General features: G+C 31.1%; 1 long non-coding RNA gene across 1 annotated transcript in view; it reads right to left on the reverse strand.

Moving 5' to 3' along the window:
• Positions 1-10000, reverse strand: part of LOC137621088 (uncharacterized) — a 31269-nt gene that overhangs the window by 2597 nt on the left and 18672 nt on the right. Inside the window, exon 2 of the long non-coding RNA XR_011040112.1 lies at positions 8372-8566. This is a non-coding gene — a long non-coding RNA (uncharacterized lncRNA). The remainder of the gene's footprint in view (positions 1-8371; positions 8567-10000) is intronic.

Below are 10000 nucleotides of genomic sequence, written 5' to 3' on the forward strand. Positions count from 1 at the left end.
TAATAATAATAATAATAATAATAATAATAATAATAATAATAATAATAATATTTTTCAATATTCTTATGAAGCAAACATTTTATGACATGCAGAGAACTTTTATAGGTGTATTACCTGCATATTTTATTTAAGGCATCTTGAGGTATTTTATAATGAAAATATGAAAGGCACTGAATATATACTGTTCAACATCAATACTTGACTAGGTTCACATATATAAGTTAAAGTGGCATTTACTTCAAGTATGCTGTTTCAACGGTAACTATTAAATTAACTAATCAAAGAACAACTAAAGCCATAATACATTGCAAGTTGAATATAATTATCACTGAAATATTGGTACTGAATTGCTTTAGTAAATAACCTCCGATTTATGGAAACAAACAACAATAGTAATATAAGATTAAAAGATAATTAAAACTAGCAGCAAATGTTTTTATGTTGAACAGGCTGATATAAGTCTTTTTATAGTTTATATGTGAAATATCTGTTTAAATGTTGTTAATGTTTTTCGAAAGATTTTATTTTATTTGTTCATTACTTCTTATATATTTTATTTATTTCCTTATTTCCTTTTCTGACTGGGCTATTTTTTCTGTTGGAGCCCTTGGGATTATGGCACCTTGCTTTTCCAACTAGGATTGTAGATTAGCTAGTAATAATAATAACAACAACAACAACAACAATAATAATGATAATAATAATAATAATAATAATGATAATAATAATAATAATAATAATGATAATAATAATAATTACGCTCAGCGTAAGTGACGAACCATGTGCTAATTTGACAATAATCAAAAAGGACTCGTCTGTAACACGTCAGGGAATTAGGAAATTCGCGACCAGAAAACAGCGCACCGAAAGGGGGGCCTCCCCGGTCGAGTCGTGGAGGATATTCGAAGATAAAAGGTGATCGGGAGAGCTTAAGGCATTTGCATAAATCGTACCCTGGGTGATCAATCTCATTGTATCTTCAGGTCGGGTCACTGTAATCCCGGGGGAAACGATAATGGTGTTTTTGACTGTAAAAATAGAGCTCGGAATGACTTGGTTCATCAGAGCTGCGATGCAGATTATATTAGTTTCGCTTGTGGTTGTGGAAAAGGGCCTCATAAGTAGAGATACTTAAACTTGGCTGGTGTAAATATTAGATATTTTTGTGAATATTCATATAGTTTAATAGATTTTAGATATAAGGGGTACCTTATTTTAGACATAAAGGGTACCTACCCATCCTTGTGTGCAATGGATAGGAGGTTTGGGGGAGCCTAGAGGTCTACCTGTTTAGACATTAGCCGCCATTGCCTGGACCTTCTTGATCCTAGCTAGGGTGGGTAGAGGGCATGGGCGCTGATCATATATATATATATATATATATATATATATATATATATATATATATATATATATTTGTATATATATATGTATATATATATATGTATATATATATATATATATATATGTATATACAGTATATATATATATATATATGTATATATATATATATATATATATATATATATATATATATATATATATATACATATATATATGTATATATATATATAGAAATATATATATAAATATAGATATATATATATATATATATATATATATATATATATATATATATATATATATATATATATGGTAAGTCTCTGAGGAATTGTCCTGCTAGGGATTTATCACTGTCCCATGCCTCTGCCATTCACAAGCGACATTTGAAACCCATTAATGGATATCTACATGAATTCAATTATATTCTATTTCACTGTTGTGCAAAGAACATTTAACTTTGCTGTACATACCATTCTTAGATCTTGACCCAAAGGTCAGTTTTTTTTTGTTTTTTTTTACCCAAAGGTCATTCGGTTTTATTTTCAATCATTCAGACCCTGTTGTTATTTTGCTTTTAAGGCAATTTCTATGATATGGTCAACTGTATTAAAAGGCAAATAATCAATCGAAACAGATACGTCTTTTACCATCCTTTATATATCCCTCCTAACATTTTATTGTAAACTTTATAAATATTTGCTATGAAAGATTATTTGGAAATTTTCTTCGTAGAACTTTCAAGCTTCATTGTACAGTTCCATGATGTATATCCTTCCAGATTTCTCAAAAATACATAAATAAGTATAATTCTTATAGCAATTGTTATATATTTTTTCCAATCCCTCTATATGGAATATAATTATCATATGAGTCGACATCCTTTGAACGAATCTATTACGATTATAAAATTTCTTTTTACATTTACCGTGCGCGCATTAGGTGAATGAAAACTAACTTTAACTGGTTCTGCTAACTTTTGGAAACTTATATTAGAAAAGTTTTACTGGGCCCAAAACAATTTCGTTTTAAGATCCCCATATTTATTTTGCCTTTAAAAACGAAAAAAAAAAAAAAAAAAAAAACATTCTGGAGAAGTGCAGATAATTTGAATAGTTTATTTAGATGTCTCATAACTAGTTTGTAAGTCAGAAACATCAATCATTTCTAGTAATTTAAATATCATTATGCTTTCGTTTTTATTGCTAAATTATTCCTAACTCTTCTTCTTTACCATCGCTATCCCTACATTAAGGGGTCGGTTGCCTGATGTACCCTCTCCAATGCCATATATCAAAGGCATCTTCTCCCACCAACCCTCTTCTTTCCATAGCATCCTTCATCTTATTTCGTCATCTAATTCTCTTGCCTCTCTCTCGATCTTCTCCCACAAATAGGTTCCTCCCAATTCCTCCTCACCATCCATCCTCAACACATGTCCACACCATCTCTGTCATGACACTCTTATCACCTATGTAATCTTTACTACACCTGCCATTTTTCTTAATTACCCCAAACTATATTAGTCTTAAGTCTTGATATCAGGAGAGGTCCATAATCACTACATGTATCATAATATAATACATATACCTAATAAAGATAATATTTAGGTTTACACCTTCATAAGCATTAAGGTTAAGTAAGATAGGTTTACACCTTCATAAGCATTAAGGTTAAATAAGATAGGTTTACACCTTCATAAGCATTAAGGTTAAGTAAGATAGGTTTACACCTTCATAAGCATTAAGGTTAAGTAAGATATTTTTAATTTCCAATAAGCATTAAGGTTAAATAAGATAGGTTTACACCTTCATAAGCATTAAGGTGAAGTAAGATAGGTTTACACCTTCATAAGCATTAAGGTTAAGTAAGATAGGTTTATACCTTCCTAAGCATTAAGGTTAAGTAAGATAGATTAACACCTTCATAAGCATTAAGGTTAAGTAAGATAGGTTTACACCTTCATAAGCATTAAGATTAAGTAAGATAGGTTTACCCCTTCATAAGCATTAAGGTTAAATAAGATATGTTTACACCTTCATAAGCATTAAGGTTAAGTAAGATAGGTTTACACCTTCATAAGCATTAAGGTTAAGTAAGATAGGTTTACACCTTCATAAGCGTTAAGGTTAAGTAAGATAGGTTTACACCTTCATAAGCATTAAGGTTAAGTAAGATAGGTTTACACCTTCATAAGCATTAAGGTTAAGTAAGATAGGTTTACACCTTCATAAGCATTACGGTTAAGTAAGATAGGTTTACACCTTCATAAGCATTAAGGTTAAATAAGATAGGTTTACACCTTCATAAGCATTAAGGTTAAGTAAGATAGGTTTACACCTTCATAAGCATTAAGGTTAAGCAAGATAGGTTTACACCTTCATAAGCAATAAGGTTAAGTAAGATATTATAATTTTCCAAAACAGATAAGCTAATATATTTAGTTTAATCTTAAGAAACTATGAAGCAAATAATCTTTCTACTGCATCAGTAGGAGATCACATAATTACTGACTATATTACTCCATATTTGATTACAAATTAAGGCAATATTTTACACGTGTCAGCTACAAATTAAAGTTTTATAATCAAATTGAAGTACTTGTAATATTGTAGACAAGAAGACGAAATAACAAGACAAATTAGTTTTATCATCAAATTGAAGTACTTACAATAATGTAAACAAGGAGGCGAAATAATAACACGAATTAAAGTTTTATAATCAAATTGAAGTACTTGTAATATTGTAAACAAGAAGACGAAATAACAAGACAAATTAGTTTTATCATCAAATTGAAGTACTTACAATAATGTAAACAAGAAGACGAAATAACACGACGAATTAAAGTTTTATAATCAAATTAAACTACTTATAATACTGTAAACAAGAAGACGAAATAACAAGAAAAATCAAAGTTTTATTATCAAATTGAAGTACTTATATTATTTTAAACAAGATGAAATAACAAGACAAATTAGAGTTTTATTAAATTAAACTACTTATAATTTTGTAACCAAGAAGACGAAATAGCAAGAAAAATCAAAGTTTTATTATCAAATTAAAGTACTTATAATATTGTATCTTAGAAGACGAAATAATAAGACATATTGAAGTTTTATTATCAAATTAAAGTACTTATAATATTGTAAACAAAAACACGAAATAACAAGACAAATTAAATTTTTATTATTAAATTGAAGTACTTATATTATTTTAAACAAGATGAAGTAACAAGACAAATTAGAGTTTTATCAAATTAAAGTACTTATAATTTTGTAACCAAGAAGACGAAATAACAAGACTAATTGAAGTTTTATTATCAAATTGAAGTACTTATAATATTTTAAACAAGAAGAAGAAATAACAAGAAAAATCAAAGTTTTATTATCAAATTGAGGTACTCATACCGTTTTAAACAAGATGAAATAACAAGACAAATTAGAGTTTTATTATCAAATTAAAGTACTTATAATATTGTAACCTAGAAGACGAAATAATAAGACATATTAAAGTTTTATTATAAAATTAAAGTACTTATAATATTGTAAACAAAAAGACCTAATAACAAGACTAATTGAAGTTTTATTATCATATTGAAGTACTTATACTATTGTAAACAAGACAAAATACCAAGACTTATAAAGTTTTTTTTTTTTTTTCATCAAATTGAAGTACTTATAATATAGTAAACAAGAACACGAAATACCAAGACAAGAAATCATGCAAACACCCTTTTCTCAATAAATCAAAGCACCAAATACCCAAGAAAACTCTGACATTTCCAAAATATTTTTGTTATATTGGAATGCGAATAAAAATGAGAACATAACAACAAAAAAAGATGATGGAACCGAGTGTTGTACAGCCATCTGTATCGGAAATAAAGCGAAGACATCAGGCAATTGGCAAGTTTTATAGCTCATGGTGAGGCAGTAAAATTCCCCCCAAACTGACGGAAGCAGACAGATTTTGAAAACACATTGGAGAGCCGCATCCCACAAAAGTCGTCTGAAAACTATTTTTTTTTCTTTTTCCTTTTTCTAAAACAGTTGCAATAAATGTTGTTTTCCAAAAATGTTTTATAAAATAATGACAATCCTTTTTTTATATGGTTTAAAGGCCGCTCATGAATGGCAAAGGCAAGGGATAGTGACATTGCCCTAGCAAGCAAGACAATACTCTAGAGATCGACCATATATTATATGATCAGCGCCCAAGGCCCCTCTCCACCCAAGCTAGGACAAGGGAGGGTCAGGTAATGGCTGCGGATGACTCAGCACATAGACCTATAGGCTCCCCCAACCCCCCTAACCTTAGCTCACAAGGATGGTTAAGTTGCAAACACTAAAGGCACTAACGAGTTTGAGCGGGACTCGAACCCCCGTCTGGCAAATACCAGGCAGAGACGTTACCAATCAGGCCACAACAACACAAACAGCCAAGGATGGTTAGATTGCGGACACTAAATGTACTAACGAGCTTGAGCGGGACTCGAACCACCGTCTGGCAAATCTCAGGCAGAGACGTTACCAATCAGGCCACAACAACCCAAAAAGCCAAGGATGGTTAGATTGCAGACACTAAATGCACTAACGAGTTTGAGCGGGACTCGAACCCCCGTCTGGCAAACATCAGGTAGAGACGTTACTGATCAGGTCACAAAAACACAAACAGCCATTTATTTCGCCCTTCCGAAGTTCCATGTATATACGTAAATCTTTAGCTATTTTAGCAAAAAATAATGGAGAATTCATAAAATCCCACAAAAATAAATGTAAATAATCTACAGTAGATAGAAAATGTGAGCAAAACATTTCCTCTCGCAGCTAACCGGCTTACCCAGTAATACTTATGAGCAAAAGCACTGCAACAAAGCTCGAGTTTGAATAATGTATTGTCAAAAATGAAAATGCTGGAACTGAAATCAAATGAAAATATATCAATACACAGCCTCGTCGTTTACTTGTGGTCTGATTTATTTTATCATGAAATTTTGCAATTTAAAATGCATTCGCATTCAAGCATACATGTATGTGTATAAATGTATGGAGGTATATATGTATATACGTATATGTATGTGTGTATATATAAATTATTTATTTATTTATTCATATATATAATTATATATACTATATATATATATATATATATATATATATATATATATATATATACTGTATATATATATATATATATATATATATATATATATATATATATATATATATATATATATATATATATATATATATATATATATATATATCAAGTTCAATGTCGCAGAAAGCCTCCAATACATAGTACTAAAACGGTCACAACTCTCCAAATAATGTTGTTATTAGAGAGAGAGAGAGAGAGAGAGAGAGAGAGAGAGAGAGAGAGAGAGAGAGAGAGAGAGAGAAGGAATTAACTGTGCGTTTTCTCTTTAAAGCAATTCACTCCTGAACTTTCTGTAATGAAAAAACTTTTTGCATTGGCCGCTGAGCCTTGCTAAAGTCAAGTAGAGACAAAATGAAATTAGAATCTCTAAGGTACTGACCTTTCTTTTTGGTTACTGTTCCTTGTTGCTAATGAGTCGAAAGAAGCTAAATGTATGTGAATCTTTGATAATATCAATGATATATAGGAATATATATATATGTACTTCTGTCAATCTTACTTAAAATCCTTGTATAAGATATGAAGTGATCAAAGGTAACTACACTGGTTGGTCATACTTAAAATCCTTGGATAAGTTAAGAAATTATCTTAAGTAACTACACTGATCGATCATACTTAGAACCCTTGTATAAGATATGAAGTAATCTTAAGTAACTACACTGATCGATCATACTTAAAATCCTTGTATAAATTATGAAGTGATATTAAGTAACTATACTAATCGATCATACTTGGAATCCTTGTATAAGATATGAAGTGTTCTTAGGTAACTACACTAATTGATTATACTTAAAATCCTTGGATAAGTTATGAAGTGATCTTAAGTAACTACACTTAGTGATTACTTAAAATAATTATATAAGTTATGAAGTGATCTTAAGTAACTACACTGATCAATCATATCTAAAATCTTTGTATAAGATATGAAGTGATCAAAGGTAACTACACTGGTTGGTCATACTTAAAATCCTTGTAAAAGATATGAAGTGATCTTAAGTAACTACACTTATTGATCATACTTAAAAATCCTTGTTTAAGATATGAAGTGATCTTAAGTAACTATACTTATCGATCATACTTACAATCCTTGTAAAAGATATGAAGTGTTCTTAGGTAACCACACTAATCGATCATACTTAAAATCCTTGGATAAGTTATGAAGTGATCTTAAGTAACTACACTGATCGATTACTTAAAATAATTATATAAGTTATGAAATGATCCTAAGTAACTACACTGACCAATCATACTTAAAATCCTTGTATAAGTTATGAAGTGATCTTAAGTAACTACACAGTTTCTCTAATTTACATCTGAATGGAAATACATTTGCATGATATTATTGCAAAATTATAGAGCGTTTGTCATTATATTAGAAAAAAAAAACTCTGAAAATGGCTGTCTTAAAATGTTATTGCAATATTATCTCTTTGGGGAAAGGGCAATCTCGTTAGACAGAAGTAATCAATACATTATCAGGTATTTAACCTCTTGAGGAAAATCAAATTATTTTTCCAATTCCTCCACTTGGCTGGAGCAAGTTGGATAAATACCGGTCTCATAACGAATTACAGATACTTTCTGGACTATTTTAAAGCGCTATCAACAGTATTTTTCTGTTCAATGTCTATTAGTAGAACCATAAGGACTCTCAATGTCAGGGATTTAATATCAAGGTAGAATGTAAACCTTAGAAAATTGTCCGTACTGATTATTGTTATTTTCAATGTTCTTCCTATACAAAACTCAGTTGATGATTGTTTCATTAATATCTAATTTTAGAGGTCCAGGTAGTGTTTATTCGTTTCTTTGTTTATTTTCTACAGTACTTGTAAGACTCAATATTATTCAGCATTACTCAAACACTTACCTATGTTTATTAATCAGCAATTCCTACTTGAGCAGAATTGGCAGTTCCTCCCATCTTATATAAGTACACCCGGGCGTGGGTGGAGGAGAGCGATCAACTACAATCTGAAGTGGGTGTGGGTGAGTGGGCTGTCAACTTCACTCTGGCGTGGGTGTGGTGGAGACTGGAGAGCGTTCAATTAAACCCATCTTAATTCTAAAAAATAAAGAAAATCAGGTTTAACATGTTAAAAGAGACTGAGTTCTGGGAAACCTAATCATCTGAAATAAGGAGAAACATACTTAGCTATAAAAGTTAACATATACCTTTAACGAACAAGAAATGAAATAAACAATAAAGAGGAAACTCTGTATTCTTCAATTATTATTATTATTATTATTATTATTATTAATTGATAAGCTACAACTCTAGTTGGAAAAGCAGGATGCTATAAGTCCAGGGGCTCCAACAGGGAAAGCAGCCCAGTGAGGAAAGGAAACCAGGAAATATAAAATATTTTAAGAAAAGTAATAACATTAAAATAAATATCTCCTATATAAACTATCAAAACTTTAACAAAACATGAGGAAGTGAAATAAGATAGAATAGTGTGCCCAAGTGTACCCTCAAGCAAGAGAACTCTAATCCAGTTTCGTTTTACATGCACCCCATTGCTACAATATAGAAGCAGCTGCTGTCATGAAGAGCATTAGAAAGGAAATATTGAAAAAAAAAAATTACATTTACAGCTTAAAGGTTTTAATGCATGAAAATAATGTCAGACAGAAACTATAAAGTGTATCTCCAACTAATATTTGCAAATTTTATAAATTTGCATCAGCAAGGATACATTTTTCAGAAAAGTTACAATGTTTCAGAGGTACTCGACTTTGTTTTTACACAACTTTGCAAGGTGAATTTTCAGTACCATATGGAACTAGAGGGACACTTTGTAGGTTTAAAGGTTTAAAGGTCGCTCATGAATGGCAGAGGCAAGGGAAAGTGACATTGCCATAGCAAGCAGGACAATGCCCTAGAGACTGACCATCTAGTATATGATCAGCGCTCAAGCCTCCTCTCCAGGCACTGGCTGCTGATGACTCAGCAGATAGACCTATAGGCTCCCCCAACCTTAGCTCACAAGGATGGTAAGGTTGCAGACACTAATGGCACTAACGAGACTGAGCGGGACTCGAACCCCCGACTGGCGATCAGCAGGCAGAGACATTACCAATCAGGTCACAACAGCTTATTTCTCAACCTTTTGATCGACTTTGACCTTCACCTTAATATGAATTAAATGGTGTGGATTTTCATACACTCAAATATGAACCTAGTTTGGAGTGTCTGTGAGAATGATGTCCAAACTTATGGTTGATTACGTGAATTTGACATTTTTTTACCGTGACCTTAACCTTTGATCTTGGCCTTCCTAAATTTAATCTTTTCCAGCTTTTTACATAAGTTAATACCTGCAAGTTTCATTACTCTACGATCAAAATTGTAGCCAGGAAGTTGTTCTCAAACAAACAAACAAACAAACTAACTAACAAACACAAACATGGTCGAAAACATAACCTTCCAACGTAGCTGTCTGAGGTAATGAGCGCCAACTCTCGCACAAATCGCAACAAATACTATATCGACTAA

Source organism: Palaemon carinicauda, chromosome 27 (assembly GCF_036898095.1).
Source record: "Palaemon carinicauda isolate YSFRI2023 chromosome 27, ASM3689809v2, whole genome shotgun sequence".
Taxonomy (NCBI): domain Eukaryota; kingdom Metazoa; phylum Arthropoda; class Malacostraca; order Decapoda; family Palaemonidae; genus Palaemon; species Palaemon carinicauda.